At 38.6% G+C, this 21,425-nt stretch overlaps 1 protein-coding gene across 1 annotated transcript in view; it reads right to left on the bottom strand.

Moving 5' to 3' along the window:
* Nucleotides 1-21,425, bottom strand: part of CSMD1 (CUB and Sushi multiple domains 1) — a 1,877,909-nt gene that overhangs the window by 544,426 nt on the left and 1,312,058 nt on the right. The gene's annotated exons all lie outside the window — the stretch shown is intronic.

Raw genomic sequence — 21,425 nt, 5'->3', positions numbered from 1 at the left:
GAAGTGAAGCAACAGATTATCTGTTAACACCTATACAAAAGATACTTTAAATAAAACTACCAACTTATGTTTTCAACATTGAACATGTTTATCATCGAACTAAAAAAAAATGTACTGTTCTTTTATAGACATGCTGCTTTATTTCCTGAATCTGTTCCATGAAGAGCCCTACCTCTTTTTGGGATGTTGTACAATCACAGTGTAACAGGGATTTTAAAGGGCTCACTTGTTCATTGGATAGTGTAGCTAACACTCAAACACCCATCCGCCACTATTTAAGCTGTCTAATGCAACCAAGGCAATCAAATTCTTCTTTCTTTCCAGAAACTTGCTCAACCTTGGGCTTGTTACCAAATTCCCTTCAGTGAGACATGAGCAGAATGCTGTAGCCATCCCACTGGGAAGACATTCCAGTGAGCCAGTAGAGACCATATCTATCTTCTTTTACTTGGACCTTACGATGTCTGATTTAAAATGTGGAAGTTTTGGTACCATTTTGCAACAGTCCAAGGATGGGAGAAATAGTATGGATGGGATAGAAGGCATATCACAAAAACCAAGACCTTTGATGTCATAGTTGAGGCAGAAAATTTACCAATTCATGAACCTACTTTATCTCAACATGTTGTTGGATAATTCATGTTTTCTATAGCTTAAATCCATTTGAATATATGACTGTATTATCTGCAGATTATATATATGTACACATATGTAATACTTACATAATACCTATATATGTATATACATAAATATATATATGTGTGTATCTATATATTTCACCACATATATTTTAAATGATTCCACAAGAAAAAGTATATTATCTGGGTAAATATTGAAATCCCTAAGCATTTTATTAAACTATGCATAAAAATATGACAATAATTATAGCAAGACTCAGTTTTCATTGCTGAGTTAGGATGAAACTGAGATATGGACAAAATTCCACATTAGCTACAGATCTTACTAGAATAAATTTATTCTTAGGAAGATCTCCATTATTCCAAGTTAGTTCATCTCCATTTCTTACAGGTTTTAGTTGAGATTTTTATATCATCCAAGAACTCTTTTGCAGTATGGCGTGAGAAATGGATTCAACTCTACAATTCTTTTTTCTAAATATTTGTTTTTCCCATGATTATTTAAAAACAATCCAGCACATAGGGCAGCAACATCAGTAAGATGATGAAAGAGAAAGTTCCAGGCCCTCATTCCTCCATGAAAATACCAAATAAAAACTACAGATAGAATAAGATAACTTTTTAAGAGCTCTGGAAACCAGTCTGAGGTTAATAGCAGCCAAGTGAAAGTTCAATGAAGAAAGAGCCACATTCATAATGGCAGAAGAGTTCATGAAAATTTAACTTACCCTTACCCCATACCTTCCCTGACATGGCATGGTGACCTCATTCCTGGTCCCCTTGCTGAGGATGAAGAAGCAAAGAGAAACTTGTTTGCAATATTCTGACCTATGGGCTGCATGAGCGACAGATTTTTTTTTTTTTTTTTTTTGGTTGTTGTTATTGTTGTTGTTGTCGTTTTTCTTGCCTGCCTCGGAACTTATCCGTGGAATGGCTGCCAGAAGCCAAGGAAGGCACTGGCAGACAGCTGCATTTAGAAAGTGCAGAGATTGCAGCCATGCAGGCCCCTGGGGCCAAGGAATTATAGGAAGAAGAATATTACAGACCATCTAAGATCCTGAGAGGCTGGAGTGAGACTTGTTGGGGAAGTAAGATATTCTAAAGCAGCTGGATGGGGGGCTAACACACAGAGACCCAGACAGGACACATTCCCAGAGAAGACTCTATGGCTTCATGAGAGGCTAACAGTATGGCTCAGAGGACCCATAATTTGTAAAGGGCTTCCACAACATTCTGCAAAAACTGGGAAAGGTAGCTGTGTCTTCCAAATGCACAGTTTTTCACAATATCACAAGGCATTAAAATTTTTGAAAAATGTACCCAATTCAAAGGGATAAGATTAATCTCCAGAAATAGTCCTTGAAGAAACACATGTATCAGACTTACTAGACAAACTGTAAAACTGTCTTAAATATGAATTTGAATAATTGAACATTTCTCAAATTTGAGGAAAATTATAAATATACAAATCCAAGTTGATAAATTCCAAGTAGGATAAACTCAAAGCAACTCAGAATGAGACACAGAAACTGTCAAAAGACCAAGACATAGAAAGCATCTTGAAAGCAGAAAGAAAAAAGCATCTCATCGCAAACAAGAGATCTCCAATAAAACCATCAGGTTTTATTGAGAAACCAGGTTTCTCAGCAGAAAACTTGTAGGACAGAAGATAATACGGGGAAATATTACAGTGCTGAAAGAAAAAAATGCTATTTACAGAGAACTCTATATCCAGCAATACGTTCTCCAAAAATGAAGGAAAAACACAATTAAAAAATAAAATAAAATAAAAAATAAAAATAAATAAAAAAGAGAAAAAGAAAAAAAAAAGAAAAGAAAATCTAAGACATTACCATACCCCTCCCAAAAAGAATTCATTACTTATATACCTGCCATATAAGAAATGTTAAAGATAGTCCTTCAACTGCAATGAAAGGACACTAGACAATAACTCAAAATAATATGAAAGCACAAAGTTCTCTTATAAAGGTAAATATAGAGAGAAATATTCTAAAAACCCAGTATTTTGCCATTTTGATTCACAAGTCTATTTTTTTAAAATTCTCTACATGGCTTAAAAGACAAATGCATGAAAATATAAATATGCACTAGTAGGTATACAATACATACAGATGCAATCTGTGACATCAGTAGCAAAGTGGTGGTGTAGGAACTGTGAAAGAATACAGCCATGTATGTGACTGAAGTTAAGTTGGTATCAGTTTAAGATTGTTGTAACTTTAGGAGCTCATGAAATCTTCAGGGGATCCATAAAGAAAATATCTATAGAATATGTGTGAAAGGAAGTGAAAAGAGAACCCTCATAAGTCATCAGACATATCAACTCCACACAAAGGAAGATGGTAATGGGAGAGAAATACTAGAAGGCCTACAGGAAACAAATAAATGTGGCAAAAATAAGGGTCTTCCCCTCAGTACTCCCTTTAAATGTAAAAGGAATCAATTCCACGTATGTGCCAAATTGTGTCCTCTCAAAATTCACATGTGGAAGCCCTAAACCCCATCCCTCAGAATGTGGCTGTATCTGGCGATACGCTTTTTAAACAAATGATTACATTAGAATGAAGTCATCGGGGTGTGTCTATTCCAATATGAGCGATGCCCTTGTAAGTGGAGTAGGACACAGATACACAGAGGGAAGACCCTGTGAAGACGCAGGGAGAAGACAGCCATCTACAGGGCAAGGAGACAACCTGTAGCAGAACCTCCCTGCCTCCAGAATTGTGAGGAGATAAATTTCTGTTGGTTAAGTCACTCAATTTGTGGGGCTTTGTTGTGGCAGCTCTAGCAGACTAATGTATTCCCCAATCAAATGACATACGTTGAAAAAAATGGATAAACAACAACAAACCAGGATACGACTACCTGTTGTCTACATATCTGAAGACACACAGAGGTTGAGAGTGAAGAGTGATCAAACTCACAGAGCCAGAAGGTAGAATGGTGGTCTCCCAAAGCATGGGGAGAAAGGCCTGGGAAATTATCATTTAACATGTACAGAGTTTTGGTAGGAAGATACAATTTTTCTGGAGATGGATGGTGGTGACAGATGGGCGAGGATGCCAATGTACTTAAAGCCAAAAAACCATATTCAAAAAAAATTACTTAAAATGGTAAATTTTATGTATATTTTTAAAAGATTTTTATTGTTTGCTTGAGAGAGAGAGAAAATGCACACAAGTAGGCAGAGCAGCAAGCAGAGGGAGAGGGAGAAGCAGGCTCCTCACTGAGCAGGAAGCCCAATACGGGGCTCAATCCCAGGACCCTGAGCTGAAGGCATATGCTTCACCAAATGAACCATTAGTGCCCAATGTTATCTATATTCACCAAATGAACCAGGTGCCCAATGTTATCTATATTTTACCACTGTGGTCTGTGCATATGTGTGTATCCCAACAAATTATAGATCTCTGACCATTCAACAAATCAACTTCTATCACTCCCAAAATTCTAGAGCAGTCCCCCTTATCCACATTTTCACTCTCTGTGTTTTTTCAGTTATCTGAGGTCAACCAGGGTCCAAAAGCAGATGATCTATAGTCTAAAGCTATGCCACAGCACCTGTGACATTCACCTTCCTTCCTCTCATCAGCAGGCATCTGGTCATCCCACATCATAACCAAAAGAGGATGGGCGAGTACAGGACAATACGGTGGTTTGAGAGAGAGAGAGAGAGACAGAGAAAGAGAGAGAGAGAGAGAGAGAGACCATATTCCCATAGCTTTCATTACAGTATAGGGTTATAATTGTTCTATTGTATTAGTAATGATTGTTATTCTGTTACTCTCCATAATCTATACAATTAAGCTTGATCATAGCCACGGGTGTTTAGAAGATGACCTAGTAAAAAAAAAATAAAAAAAAAAAATAAATAAATAAAAAAAAAAAAAGAAGATGACCTAGTGCTTAAGGGGTTGGGTACCGTCCTGGGTCTCAGGCATCCCTGGGAGTCTTAGAACGTATCTCTTATGGAGCAGGGGGTAGTGGCTGCATCGCGTTCATACCTAGTGCTGTGGTGTCTTAGGCTGCATCACGCGCTAGGGCAGCAGTCTACTAACAGACCCCAAGCGCACGGTCATTGCGGAGTCCTACGAAAACACCCTCATCAAGGTAAATGGCCTTCATCGGAAGCAGTCTGCTGTAGTGTGGCTTTACTTCACTATTTTACAATAAGAAGGTGTGCCAACATACAGCATAAAGCCTATTAAAAAACACACAAAAAGTCTATTTCTCTTTCCCTCTTTCTGTTTCTCTTCCATGGAATAGTAATAAGAAATGAGGGACATTGGAAGTACCCATCCAAGTTAGATCAACACACTCTGGGGCTTTTTAAAGATAATGTCAGAGTTGCTTATTTATTCCAGAAAGGTTACTCACTTGGAATTCTGCGAGAGCGCAGAATGAATTAGACAAGCCTGAATGGCTTGCAGATGGCAGGAGATAACTGAAAAGTGATGAGAGACTAAATGTAAAATATGGCTGGTTTTCTGAAACAGAGATGGGCTTTTAATGGGATAACGACAGCAAAGACATGGTGACAAGCAGGTTATGTACAAGTAAACAATAAGCTCCATAAATCCCAACTACCTATTCCATCAGCATCATGACCCAATTAATTTTCCTAAAAACTGAAGCTTTAAAGCTGGCAAGTCATGGAGCTCAATCTGCTTCAAGCGGGATCCCCAGTGCCTCAGAGAAATTTTTTCAAAAGAGAGGAATTACTCGTTTTAATACCATTTTAACTCCAATTTTGTTGAATCACATCTTTTCAAGTCTCGTGGGACACATGCCATAGATATTAATAAATATATTAAACTTGAATCAAAACCTTGCAGATAAAAATCAAAACGGGAATGATCCGATGGGTATTAACCAATACTAAAGCAAGATGTAAAACTATGCAAATAGATGAAACAGATACAAATTAGACCGTTTATAAAAGACTTCAATTAGCTTTGATTTAAAATGTGTAAATTATATTAACATATATATATATATTTCTTTAAATGCCTTTTTCAAAGTATCTTAATTTACAACATCAAGATTCCTCTGAAGTATGTATGGCAGGAGGAAGATGCTTCTCCCAACAAATTAGCCTGCTCTTTGAGGCTATACCTTGTACTTGTCAATTAAAACCCATCATGAGGGCAGCCCAGGGGGCTCAGCGGTTTAGCGCCGCCTTCAGCCTAGGGCATGACCCCAGGGTCCTGGGATGGAGTCCCGCATCGGGCACCCTGCATGGAGCCTGCTTCTCCCTCTGCCTGGGTCTCTGCCTTCTCTCTCTGCATCTGTGTCTCTCATGCATAAATAAATAAAATCTTTAAAAATAATAATAAAATTAATAAAATCCAACATGAATTGATTTGTGGCAAACTGTACAGCCAGACCGATGCTCAGAGAAGAGAGCAACGAGTACAAGAGGAGCATAAATGACTGTGTCTATGAGAAGAGATCATAGGCGAGTCAGTGGAGACAAGTACAATTAGAGGAAAAATTAGAAATAAAACACACTAAGAATAATCACCATAATGAGGACTTAAATTCACAGATCTGATGTCAGCTAGAAGCGCCAACGTCCTTTCCGTACTTTCCAGCCTGAGCCCATACAACCAGGCGGAGAGGGGAGATGTCAGAGCCAGGCTGCAGGACGGGACCCGGAGGCCAGGCCCGGGATTCTACTGGTGGAGCCGCCAGGGTCCTTGGCGCAGCCGCCGACAGCCCCGCGGATGCTGTGGCCTCAAGAGCTCCGCTCAAGCGCAGCCTCGGAAAGCCACCTGGGGGAGAGGCTCCTCCACGCCCCCACCCCACAAACTACCCCAAGGTGACTCTCACAGCTTCCGGGACACCCTGGGTTCCACCTGCGAGGGGACACTGGGAAGGACGGGCCTGGGGGGGGGGGGAGCCCCAGAAGGAGCTCCGCCGGGACGTGAGGTCCCAGGTGAGGTCGCCCGGGCACAGCGCTCCCCCCGGCACCGCAGGGCCCCGGCGGGCGAGGCCTGGCTGCTCCCGGCCCCACAGAGGGCTGCGCGGGGAAGCTCACCTCAGCGGAGCACGGCCTCCGGCACGTGGAGAGGCCCCTGCGCCCAGCGCCCAGCGCCCTGGAGCCCGGCGGGGGGCACCCGGAGGGCCCAGCACAGCCCCTCTCTGCCGCCGGGCACCCGCGCGGACCCCGGAGCGCCCAGGCTGGCGTGGCACTCGGGGCGCCTCGCCTCTGCTGGACGCTCAGTCTCCACCGCTTCTGTCCTCCTTCCCGCCTCCTGGACAGGGGCGGGGCCGTGGGGAAGGATGGGCTCCCGGGAGAAGATGCTCACCTGGGGCCTGGGGTCTGGCAAGGGCGGGCCTTGGGGAAGGAGGGGCTCCCGGGAGAAGATGCTCACCTGGGGCCTGGGGTCTGGCAGGGGCGGGGCTGTGGGGAAGGTGGGGCTCCCGGGAGAAGGGGCTCACCTGTGGCCGGGCACCTGGCAGGGGCAGGGCATCTCAGCCCAGGCACAGGCACCTGAGAGTCAGCGCAGCAGGCCCCTCCCCCAGAAGAATTGCTGGAAGAATAAGGTTTCTGCCCAAGCCGCTTTATACAGCTCCAGGACGAAGGGAAAATAGTACATAGAACTAGAAGTTTTTTTCATTATGATTCGTTTATATTGCAGGTTAAAAATTTCCAATATTTTTTCTCACTTCCTGCCTTAGCTACAATATTTTACAAACTCTTCATTTCTAAGCTTTTTCCTTTTTGTCTTTCATATTTCTACAATTACATGTCTTACATATATTTTTCATTTCTGGATTTCCTTCTACCTTTCCACTTTTAACTTTAGTAGCTATGGGAGTTCTGGGTTTTTGGTTTTTGTTTTTTTCTGTCTTGTTTTGTTTTATTAGGGTGGAAGTTACTACCTTACAACACATGGACCAAAGTACACACAGAACCAAGTGGAACACCGTTGATTCATTCTGTAAGACTGCATTTTCTCTTCCTTCCTATTTTGCCCTCCTCTTTTATCTTGTTTATTTTTTGTTGTTGATGTTGGGCCTCTATATAAGTTTTGCTGGTTTATACAAATTTGGATTTGACCATCTTCTAGAATACAGAACAAAATACACTCAGAACCAAGAGGATCATCCTCTAGGTCCCCTCGGTGAGACCCATTCTCTCTACCACCACTTCCTCACTACCCATTTTTTTCTTTTCTTCTTTTTTCTTTGTTTATTGTTTCTTTTTTGTTTTTCTTTCCTTATTACTATTTTTTTCAATTTGTTTTTCACTTTAGTGGTCATTTATTTCCTTCTGTTCTTTTTATTTTATTTCCTGGCCTCTGATCTCTTGGAATCGACTTTTTACTTAGGCCGTGGTTGGTAATTTTGACTCTGCTTGTTCATACAGCCACTCGGCACTGGACAAAATAACTAGAATGAAGAATTCACCAGAAGGAATAATTCACCAGAAAAGAAAGAACTGGAAGTAATACTCTCTGCCACAGGCTTGCTGGACATGGATTTAAATATCATGTCAGAGATACAATTAAGAAGTACAATTATAAAATCACTAGTGGCTCTGGAAAAAAATGTATAAAGGACTCCAGAGATTCCCTTACTACAGAATTGAGAACTAATCAAGCAGAAATTTAAAATATTTTTAACTGAGATACAGTCCAAAATGGATGCTCTAACTGCTAGGGTTAATGAGGTGGAATGATAGCTTGAGAAGGATTAATATTCATCTTATTGTAATTACAGAAGAGGTAGAGAGAGAGGGGGGGGGGACCACAAAGTATATTTGAACAAATCATAGCTGAGAACTTCCCTCATCTGGGGAAGGAAACAGGCATTCAGATCCAAGAGATAAAGAGGACCCTCCCCCCCAAAAAATAAAAAAAAAAATCAACACATCAACATTTAATAGTGAAAATTGCAAATTTCAAATATAAAGACAAAATTATTGAAACAGCTCGAGACAAGAGATTTTTAACTTATACAGGGAGAAATATCATATTAACAGAAAACCTATCCACAGATGCCTGGCAGACCAGAAAGGTGTAGCATGATAGATATAGGATACTAAATGAGAAAAATACACAGCCAAGAATACTTTATCCAGCAAGGCTCTCATTCAGAATAGAAGGAGAAATAAAGAGCTTTCAAGATAGGCAGGAACTGAAAGAATATGTGACCACCAAACCAGCTCTGCAAGAAATATTAAAGGGGACCCTGTAAGAGAAAGAGGAAGCCCAAAGAAATAATCCACAAAAAAAAAAAAAAAAGGACTGAATAGGTATTATGATGACACTAAATTCCTACCTTTCAATGGTAACTCTGAACGTGAATGGGCTAAATGATCCCATCAAAAGGCGCAGGGTTTCAGACTGGATAAAGAAGCAAGATGCATCTATTTGCTGCCTACAAGAGACTCATTTTAGACCTAAGGACACCTACAGCCTGAAAATGAAAGGTTGGAGAACCATTTACCATTCAAACGGTCCTCAAAAGAAAACAGGGGTAGCCATCCTTATATCAGATAAATTAAAGTTTATACCAAAGACTGTGGTAAGAGAAGAAGAGGACACTATATCATGCATAAAGGGTCTATCCAACAAGAGGACCTAGCAATCATGAATATTTATGCCCCTGATGTGAGAACCAATCAATATATCAAACAATTAGTAACCAAAATAAAGAGATACATAGATAATAATACATTAACAGTAAGAGACTTAAACACGATAGTCCCAACAAATGACAGATTTTCTAAGCAGAACATCATCTAAGAAAAAAAGGGCCTTGAATGATACACTGGATCAAATGGATTTCACAGGTATATACAGAACATTCCATCCGAATGCAACTAAATACACATTCTTTTCAAGTGCACATGGAACTTTCTCCAGAATAGACCGCATATTGGGTCACACGTCAGGTCTCAACCTATGCCAAAAGATGCAGATTGTCCCCTGTGTATTTTCAAAACACAATGCTTTGAAATTAGAACTCAATCACAAGAAGAAATTTGGAAGAAACTTGAACACGTGGAGGTTAAAGAGCATCCTGCTAAAAGATGAAAGGGTCAACCAGAAAATTAGAGAAGAATTAAAAAGTTTCAAGTAAACTAATGCAAATGAAAATAAGAGTATTAAAAATCTTTGGGATACAGCAAAAGCGGTCCTAAGAGGGTAATACATCACATTACAAGCCTCCCTCAAAAAATTGTAAAAACTCAAATACACAAATGAACCTCACACCTAATATGTATACAGTGGAATATTACTCAGCCATTAGAAACGACAAATACCCAACATTTGCTTCAACGTGGATGGACATGGAGGGTATTATACTGAGTGAAATAAGTCAATCGGAGAAGGACAAATATTATATGGTCTCATTCATTTGGGGAATATAAAAACTAGTGAAAAGGAATAAAGGGAAAGGAAAGAAATTAAGTGAAAGTACCAGTGAGGGTGACAAAACATGAGAGACACCTAACTCTGGGAAATGAACAAGGGGTAGTGGAAGGGGAGGTGGGCAGGCAGTTGGGGTGACTGGGTGATGGGCACTGAGGAGGGCACTTGGTGGGATGAGAACTGGGTGTTGTACTATATGGTGGCAAATTGAATTTAAATTTAATAAAATAAAAATGTCTAAACTTCTTAATAATAAAAGTCCTTTATAAATTATAATGAAAAGACACTAAGTACAAAAAGTGAGGTAAAAATGTGTTTTAATTTATATTCCCAATCAGACATACACATGGGAATCCATATGCTCCAAGCCATGAGGCTTCAGCTCAAATACCATCTGGTGGCAATTTTCCTGCAGTAAAAAGACCATGCTCAGGGACCTTTCCACATGTGGTCACATGCCACCTCAGGAGCTCTAGAACCATGGCTTACCTTGAAAATTAAAATCTTCATGTAAGATGGCATTTGTTGAGTTAAAATTTAGCTTGTACACCTTTGGAATAAGTCAACCAAAGTCAGAGACATTAAAAGAAAAATCAGACATTGATCCTGTGATTTAGCGTGTTTTTATTATTGATGCTTATTTCTTTAGAGACCTAAAGATATGTTTCAGCTGGATGAATTCTGAGACTAATTCTAACCATTTTAAGCCTTCAGAGAAGTGACATGATTTTAGTTGCATAGCAATAAAAAGTGTTGTTATACAGAAGACACTGGTTGGGATTCCTTGGTAGCAGTATGTCCACTCTATCAATGACCTTTAGATGATAGCCACCCCATTCCCCGCATATGTGTTTGAGGGATACTGTAAACTTCCAACTTTCCTGCTGTCACCAGTTTGAAATGAGTCAACACTGACATTTGTTCCTTCCACACTTAATAGACTCACTATTTCTTTAATGAGATGAAAAGCAATCCGTACTTTTGATGCATTTCCTTTTTTCGATCCACAAGAAGTTTTATCCCAGCAAGAATAAAGCTTATTCGTGTTGTTCTTCCAGAAGAAAAACAAAGCCCTAACTTAATTAAATGTTAATCTCTGAAATGTTTGGCTATTGTTCTCATTTCTTTCATTTAGCTATAACAGAATTATTCTCACTTTAACAGAGTATCACATGAGATATTTCCACATGTGTGCCAGAATTTTGGGTGACTTTGCTGTTCCTGCTGAACATGTACAGTCTTGACTGGTAGTTGGTTTGATCCCAGAATAGTAAGCAAATATTTACAATATTTATGGAAGTGGGTAAAACAAGAATTGGTGACATTTGGATGATAGAGTCTTATCATCAGTGCAACATCGGGGTTTGAAAGAGATAGCCTACACAGGAAGAAGTTAGCAAAAACACATGGTTTGGGTATGTAGCGTGTTGGGTCTCAGATTATAGGATCAGAAATGAAACATCTTTGAAGCAACAGAATTTGCAGAACTTGGGGCCCCTTGTGTGAGTGTCTAGGGCAAGATTTTCCAAATGCTTAATATAATATGATGTCAGACATTTTGTCTGGACTCTATCTTTTCTCATTCCATTAATTTTTCAACTTCTAAAACACCGGTAATTGAATGCCCACTATCATGATTTTTCTATCTAAATTTTGCCAATTCCTTTGATTTCTAGTTTTCCTGCCTACCATAAATCGAACTCTGAGTTTACAGCAATTCATTTTTAAAATATATTTTAGCCTGTGGGTGCCTGGGTGGCTCAGTTGGGTAAGCACTTGACTCAATCTCAGGGTCGTGAGCTCAAGTCCCTAGTCAGGCTCCGTGATCCGCATCCATCTGCTTGAGATTCTTTCTCTTCCTCTCCCTCTGCTCCTCCCCACCTCATCATGCTGTCTCTCTTTAAAGTATATATAATGAGCTTCTAATGTAATAAAATATAATAATAAACATCTTATCGAAGACCTTTGAAATTTTTTAATGGTTCTGTACTGCACAACAAATAAGGACAATTTGGCTGCATTGAAACCTCTGTGTTTCTAGCATTATTCTAACTACTACCTATGGGGATCTTATGGTCCAGATAATTTTAACCACTCCGAATTCTCTCATCATTAATGTCTCCTCTTCTAGATTGTTTTTCTGCCAGAGGGAAAAACAAGTAGGTTTCTTATAAGGGCTATGATAATAATTATTCGTCGAACTGCTAAAATTATGATGACAGCAAATGTTCAAAGTGGGAGTATTTTCCTCGTGTATCTTCAAATTAAACTGAGATGTTTATTTGGTACTTGAATAAAATGAAAAATAAGAAATGCTAGTGTAGAATCTGTCTAAATGGCCTCTTCAAAATTAATGGCACTGAAAGTCATATACCAGCCCTGAGGATCGTCATCACCACTATGGGTCCTACTCCATACCAGCCTGAGATGTTACTTGGATGCATATGGGCATCATCAGAAGCAGAGGTGTCTGTGCACCTGTTGGCTACGACAGATGCAGAGTGGCCATCACTTGGGGACTAAGCAGCCTCACTGGAGGTCTTACTGGCTGTCATTTCTGCCCAGGCTATTTTGGCAAATTTAGGGACCTTGGACTAAGGATTTTTGAAAAATGTTTGGGGCTTCTCTGAAATATCTCACAGGGACCCTAATTATACACAGTCTCCTAACAGTAAAAACGGCATTTGACCAGGACAGTTCATGGTACTCTGCATAGGATGTGTGTTCCTTTGCATAATTTTGAAATATGAGAAAAAAGAGTAAAGATCTCAAACAATGTATATTGTAATTGATTCAGGTATATATATATATATATATATATATATATATATATATATATATGAAATTATTATATGTTTATATTTCAATACACATATTTTGATATTTAATATGAAAGATACTTTATTTAAATCATAAAATCTTAGTTGTCAATTCTTAGATTTCAGAAACAAAAAATACATATCCAAATGATGAGTACCCATGGAAAAATTCTTCCTTATAATAGTTTATAAGTGATTTTTTAAAGACATTCTGGCTGGGAAATCTGGGTAGTTCAGGTGGTTTAGCATCTGATTCAGTTTCAGCTCAGGTTGTGATCTCAGGGTTGTGGGGTCGAGCCCCATGTCAGGCTCTATGCTCAGTGAGTGGTCTGCTTGAAATTCTCTGTCCCCCTCTGCCCCTCCCCGCCTTGCATGTGTTTTCTCTCAAATAAATCTTTAAAAAAACTAAAAACATTCTAACACAGTAAATATAAATTCTATAAAAATGTATCTTATACTTTATGTATGTATTTATCACATATATTTCATATGTATTCATATTATTAAATAACTTAAATTTTACATTAAATAAATATAAATATTTGATCAAATGTAAATTTATAACTGCTTATATAAAATAGTTTTAAATATATATTATTAATAAGTCAATGCTACTTAGTATAAATGATTTTTGCCTAGCATATATATTTTTATAATATACAACATTTATTAATATTTATTGACAGTAATACTATGAGAGTAATAAGACAATGCTTAAAACTTTTTAAGTATTTTAAGAAAGGAGAAATGTTAAAATATCTGAGAATTTATGTGATACACATATTTAACATAAATAATATATTAATTACATTAATACATTGCTTTGGTCACCCTTAAAATTCTCCTTATGTCAGCATATTGTCTATGTAATTTTACTCTATATATTACCCAGTAGAAACAAGGAGAACACAGTTTGTTGTAACTATTATAAAAACATTTCTTGCAGTATGTTGATGGTCACTTTGAGAATACAAAAGGTGCAAACACTGGGGAGAAATAATACTTCACACACAATGATATAGTATGTGCATAATATTTCAATATTACAAATTATGAATTATATTAACTTACATCTCTTAAAGCAATAATGGCCTATCACTTCTGGCACTGAGTTCTTGGATATTAAACATCAATGAGAAAACTTTATAGATTACTTGAAGCCTTGTTAGGATTTTTTACTTCCACTGTTTCAATTGAATATATCAGATTATATTTCTTAGCCTCCTAGCCATCATAAATTATAGGTATATAAATAGGAAAAGGGTATGAATGCAATATTAATTAATATTCTATTTCTACAAAAATGTATATAATTTAATTTGGGTAAGGAATGGCAAGATAATAAAAACAAAGTGAGGAATCGTGGCATGTGAAGTAGTATGACAGGTACTTTTATATATACTACATAATTTAATCCTCCCAAAAATCTCTATGAAGAAGTTATCTCATTTCCAGTTTGAGAAAAGAAGAAAGTAGAATTGGGAGGTAGTTAATGTATCCTATTTATTCATCTGATACCTATTTCAGAGTATCTGATTTCAAGATCCACATTATTCTTACTATAATAATTAATTTTAAAAAAACTTGACAAAGAAAAGTGTTTCAAGAAGATAATATTCATTTATGGACATATTTAAATATTTATTTATTTATTTATTTGAGGGAGAGAAAGAGAAAGAGCACAGGAGTATGGGTAGAGGCAGAGGGAGAGGATCCCAAGCAGACTCCCATTCCCTGAATCAAGCCCAGAACATTGAGATCATGACCTGAACCAAAACCAAGAGTCAAACACTTAACCAACTGAGCCACCCAGGCTCCCCTACAGACAAAAGTTTTTAAAAATGAGCAGAACGTATCTGTACTTCATAAACATTTGGCCTTATTAACATCATACTTCCAGTATTAATACTCATGTAAGTGACCCTAAAAGTCTATGACACAAAAAGCAGATTATAAAACAGAATATAGGATATAGTTTTGTTTTTATGGAAACAAGGGGAAACAAAGTAGAGAAAAGAATGCACCGGTTGATGGATGTACTCCCTTAGAACCTAAGCTTAATTTGCAGACTTGTAAGCGCCCTAGTCATGAGATGTTTACCCTTATAAGTAAATGAGTATTTTAAGTTGTAGGGTGAGTTCCATGTTGGTTGTATTTATTTATTTATTTGTGTTATATAATTGAAACAGCTTCTTTTTTTTTTTTTTTACAGAGAAAAGAATGCATGCACAAATGAAGCAGAGAAATGCCTGTCCATGTCTTCCAGCCCACACACCTCTATCCTCTGGGGAACTTCCATGGCCCATGTAAAGCCATGACATTATTTGTCTTCCTCGTCAATCAGTGTAGGTATCTGGCCTAAATCAGGTAATGATTCCACAGACATAAATTACAGACTTGAATTTAAAATAACTTATCTAGACCCTTAACATTTGCTTTTTTGAGAAATTTAGCTATGATGTATGAAAGATAGGGAGCAGTTAGTGATGAGAGCTCCTGCTGGAAGAATGGCTTTCAGTAGACTGCATGCATTAGGTGTCACAGCAAGCCCAGGTGTAATAGGAGGCAGACTGAAAAAAAAAATATTAATACCTCAGGGATTATACATTGTTCTCGATAAGCACTTCCTACTTTAAGGGTCAGGCAGTGGTGCACTTTTAGAAGTTCAATGTTTCAGCAGCCACTCTGTTGGAGTCATAGCATTGCTGGGGTGCAGATTTGGTGCTGTTTTGTTCAGTGGAAGCTTAAGGAAAGAAGCTAATATAGGGGGCAGACACACACCCACCTGATGATAGTGAGAGGAGCAGCCTTGAGCAGAGAATCCTACATGCCCCTGTACATTATATTCTAGCTTTTGAAAGAACCACCAAGAAATTAAACAGCCAACATGCTATGGCTTTCTAGTTTTATTACAGTAACATTCTTTTCCTCAAGTGATTCTAGTAACCAAAAGAACCTGGTAAGTTTTAAAAGTTATTAAAAATAAAGGAAGTTTTCCAAAATCTTGACCCCTGAGAACATCAAATGCTGACTAGGATGTGGAGTGGCATGAACTCTTACTTATTGCTGGTGGGGATGCAAGATGGTAAGACCACTTTGGATAGCAGTTTGGTGATTTCTTATAAAACTAAAAATATTCTTAATCTGTGTTTCAGAAATTACACTCCTTGGTGTTTACTCTAAAGAGTTGAAGACTTGTGTCCACACAAAAACATGCACACGAATGTTTACAGCAGCTTAACTGATAGTTGTCAAAACTTGGAAGCAACCGAGATATCCTTCATTAGGTGAACTCTAGTACGCCCAGCTAATTGAATACTCTTCAGTGATATAAATAAATAGAAGCCAAAAAAAAAAAAAAAAGATATGGGGGACTCTTCAGCGTATATCGTTAAGTGAAAGAAGCCAATCTAAAAAAGCAACATACTATATGATTTCAACTGTATGACTTTCTTGAACAGGCAAAACCATGGAGAAGAAAAAAGATCAGTGGTTTCCAGGTGTACAGAGGGTGGGGGGGATGGACAGGAAGAGCACAGAGGATTTTTAGGGCAGGGAAATACTCTGTATATCATAATGGTGAATACATGTCTTTATACATCTGTTCATACCCGTACAATGTACAACACTAGGAGTGAATTCCATTGTAAACTATGGACTCTGGGTGATAATGACGTGTCAGTGTAGGTTCATCAGTTGTAACAAATGCACCATCTGGTGAGCGATGTTGATCATGGGGGAGGCTGTACATGTGTAGGGTTGGGAAGTATATGGGGAATCTGTGTACTTTCTTTTCAGTTTTACTTTGTACCTAAAATTACTTTAAAACTAGTCTTAGAAATTTAATAAAAAAGGGGGAGTATGAAAGAAAATTTAAAAAATGGAGAAATGATCAGAAGGAAAAGAGAAAAAGGCAAGGATGGCACTGGGGAGGGAAATGGAAAGAAAGAAAGCAAGAATTCTAGCTTGTGCTTGACAGCACAGCTTGAAGCCTTGAGGCACAGATGAATTATGATGTGTCAAGAAGAGTCCAGGGGCCGCTGGAGAGGAGGGCACTGCTGCAGATTGAGCAGAATGAGCAAAGGCATGGAGGTCAGAATGGAGGTGGAACATCCACACAACGCAGATCACTTAGCAAGGGGGACTGGCAAATGTGGAGAACCCAAGTCAGATCTTGAGGTGAAGGTCCAACCATGAAGATGGGTTTTGAATGAGAATCTTAATAAGAAGAAGGGTGTTACTTCTTTCTTACATATTATTTCATATATGCATTTCACATGACATTCAGATGTGTCCTTCATTATGTAGATGGCACGTGGTTTTTTAGTTATATATAGTTAACTTATTTGAAACTTAAAAGATGAACTATATGCACAGATATAGTCAAATATATCTATTTTGAAATATTTTCTTTGAACTGAGTTGGACTTTCACTTTTATAATAGTACCTACCACAAAAGTACACTTAATTAACATTTTTATGTTTCCTTAATACTTTGGTAGACAGTAGAAAAGACACCATTGAAGCTAATTTGGCAACATATTTCCTATGTAAAGAACAGAATATAATTCATGATAAATGAAGGAAAGCAATCAGGTATCATGATGAGAGGTTACAGATTGAAAAATAAAATATAAGGCTCGTGTTAGAAACAGCACAGGAAATTAGTGTTTAAAAATTAAATGAGGACAGCCTTCATGGCCCAGCGGTTTAGCACCGCCTTCATCCCAGGGTGTGATCCTGGGGTCCCGGGATCCAGTCCCACGTCGGGCTCCCACATGGAGCCTGCTTCTCCCTCTGCCTCTCTCTCTCTCTCTCTCTCTCATAAATAAAATCTTTAAAGAAATAAAAAATAAATGATATAGCCCAGTTTTTGTTTTATTTTGTTTCTTTCAGTTCTGGAGACTGAAGTACAGAAAAGCTAAGTGGCTGTCAAGGTGTGGTGGTGGCAGAGCCGGGACTGAGGATAGATGCTTTTATTGGCTGCAGAACCTTGGACAAGCTCCTTGTTCAACCTCTATGAGTCCCCGTGTTCTCATCTGAAACACCTACCATGCAACGTTATTGTGAAGATTTAATGATGGTTCAGGCAATCTGCTGGGCACTGCTCAATAAAGGCAATATTACTACCATATTTGTTCCTCTCCTCATCTCCTGTAAACACCTTAGGTGAAATTATTTGAGTGTGTTCTTTCAACTCTAATATTCCATGAGTCTGTGTCTAGGATTCCCATCCCATCCCCGGGGAAATTTCAGCCAGGGATATTATGAAACACAAATTTACTCTATAAAAAAAATTAGGGGCAGAGAAAATACCACATGATAGACACCAAAAGAATATAGGTAAAATAATATTGTACTGAAAGCAACATGCACTTTGCACAAAGTAAAAAAAAAAAAAAAAAAGAAGGGGGAAGAAAGATTATTTGCACAGTGTAAACAATGGCTAAGAAATATAACAGGAATTGTCATTCAAAAACAGGGTTTAGTGTCTTGTAACTCAAAGAAAAGTAATTGTTTGGGAAATCATGTCTTTCAACTTAGAAGTAAGTGGATTTGAAATTTTGTTTGCACAGTATTTGTAGTTGTTTCCTAGAGAGCTATTGTGTTCTATTTAAAAGCCGGCAAGACATCTTAACATATTTTCTGAAGAGACTGCATTTTTATTCATAAGAAGCAAACAATTCAAATGATTATTTCTCTGATATGTTAGAGTAATCAAAATCACCATGGAAATAACACTGGAAAATAGAAATAGCAAGTTAATTGTGGCAAGTTTCATTCAGTTCTTCATCATCCATTCAGTAGCATGATGACTGAACGCACCACATTGGAGGCTGAACAAGAAGACCTCATGTAGAAAACACCAAACCAGAAAAATCCAAAGCAATATACAGGGAGAACTTGGAATACATGCCATGAAGGAAAGGACATACACCATTAGGGAGAGTTATGGAGTAAAAGAGGAGAGCACCTGATTCAGGCTGGGGTCGGTCAGGCTGAGCCCTGAAGGGTGATGGCACCTTGACACTTCAGGGTGAGGGTCAGTTAGACAAAGGCAGAGCAGACACCGTAACCCTCTCAGCAAGTTAACAGCCAAAATCGAGCTCTCAAGAAGGAAATATGTTGGTCATTCAAAGAATCGGAAAGAGAAATCCATGTTGCCCATCCCAATGCAGCTGGAGAGGAAGTAGGAACCAATGGGAAACCACTGAAGATGTTCACATGCGAAGGTCTGATTTAGGTGAAGTCCCTCACTCCGGCTACTCCGAGAAGACTGGGGTGGGTGTGTCAAACCCAGAGGCAGATGGATGGAGGAAGCTGACCACAGAGTCCCAACAAAAGATGGTGGAGGCTTGCACGGGCTCAGGGGCTCAGAGCCCCTGATCGATTCCATTGTGTTGGGTGGGACATGGAAAAGATTCAGTAACTGGTTGGGTCATAAAGATTAAAGAAAAAGCCATTATCTGTTTGAAGAAATGAACAAAGGGAGCTCTCATTTTCCATGCTGTGAACGCAAGGAGAGCAGATGAAGCTCAGAATGCTCAGCGCTCCATGTTTGATCGTTTATGTTGCAGGTGTCGATGGACAGCCCGGTGCACAGGTCAACTATACCACTGGGTGTGCGTGTCAGGAGAGGAGGAACGATCTCTTATACACACGAGGTTCATTACCATTTAGGTGATATTTAAAATCATAGAAATTGTTGCTGTGATCTAGAATGGGATTCCAACGCTGTATCACCCTTCAACAAGTATGCTCTTGGCATGTATTGGTCCTTCTTTCTGTCTGAAATACCCTTCAGCCACATCTTCACATCACTACCTTCCTTCCAGTGCATAGAAATCAGCCCAAGTTTGCCTCTGCAGAGAAGCACTCCGTGACCATCCTGGCTAAACTAGCAACCTCCACACATCTGCTCTGTTTTATCTTGATAGCTCTTCACACAATCATAAATTATATTCATTATGCCTTTGGGACTCTTCCCACATCATGTAAGACTCTTGGTGGCAGAGATTTTTCTGTCTTGTTCATTAGTCTACCCCCAGCATTTGTACAGGGGCTGGCTGGCACACAATAGAGTCACGCTACAGATTAGCTGATGGATGATTCCAGAAACAACAGAAGCCAGCCAAGAGCTGAGTCTGGAGTGGCTGAACGTTTTGAGGTCAAGAATAGGCGGATAAAACAGCAAAGCAACCAAGAAGGAATAGTCAGAGAGGCAGTATGTAGTGTCAGGGGAGCAGGTAAGAGAATTTTCAAGATGAAAGTGTTGTGAACAGTTTGCAATGAGGCTAAGAAGTCAAGTATATAGAAGATTAAAACATATCTATTGGTTTGACAACACTGGAGATCCCTGGTGATTTTAGCAAGTTCAATTCAGGTCAAATAATGAAAACTTGAAGTCATTGAGTGGAGGAAGGGGAGTTTGCTGTTCAAAGAAAATGTTCTGGGTATAACTTTTGAGTAAATAAAATATTCTCAAAGGATTTATCTTGAAGGGAATTGGGATTTTTCTGCCTTAGGTACTAACAGGTACACAAGTGACCCGAGAGGCTTAATCTATCTTTAAAACTTGAATTCTCCCCTGCTCCTGAGATAATCTGGCTATATCTTTGATAGACTAACAAAGGAAACAGTCTCAGAGAGTTGCTTCTCCCTATCTTCCAAACAGCAGCTGAGTAGCCCTCAGGTTACAAGTTGCACAATTAGAATACTGATTCCATAACCTTGGGCCTACCCATCATTGATTTCCCACTATCGATATAAAAATGTGATTATTTTTCTATAATTATTGTTTTTGTTATTACCAGGAGAAAACTGAGCAAGACTTTAAAGTTCTCAGTAGAGAAGACTAATATAATAAACATGTGAAAGTTTACTGCAAGATTAAAAATACTTACACGGTTAAGGAAAAAAAAAAAAAAGAAAGAAAAGCTATGGTTTCTAGTCCTGTCTTTAATAGTGTGGTGCTATCGTCATATTGATGAAAGGTCAAGTCTTAGGTCAGCTGTGCTTGTTGGACTCACTCTTTCATCTCAGCAGCAAGAACCGTGTTCTGAGCCTTGAATCTCCATCCCTAACCTCTCTCTCCCCCTTATCTTCATTGAATTAAGAACCAGAACTAAAGACTATACCTGGGATATTTCCATTTTAACACAAGATGATGATGATGATGATGATGATGATGATGATGATGATGATGATGATTTTAATAATTTTACTGAGAGAAGTACCAAAAATATATATATATATATATATATATATATATCAGTTAAAATGCAATGATAAAAATATCAGATTGAGATGAGTTTTGCTGCTGAGTGAGAACAAGCAGAATGCCTTGTTTTAATGCATAAATGAGTTGATTCTCAATTACTGGAATTGCTTTAAAAATAACTAATTTAAAAGGACTATACCTGTAATGGATTAATTTCAATAATATTTACTTATTATTTATAATGTGAGCGATAGTGTGAGCAGGGGCAGAGGGAGAGAGAGAATCTCAAGCAGACACTGAGCTGAGCACAGAGCCTGAAGTGGGACTCGATCTCACGAC

The sequence above is a fragment of the Vulpes lagopus genome, chromosome 4, assembly GCF_018345385.1.
Source record: "Vulpes lagopus strain Blue_001 chromosome 4, ASM1834538v1, whole genome shotgun sequence".
Taxonomy (NCBI): domain Eukaryota; kingdom Metazoa; phylum Chordata; class Mammalia; order Carnivora; family Canidae; genus Vulpes; species Vulpes lagopus.
This window is presented reverse-complemented; position numbering and strand designations above follow the sequence as displayed.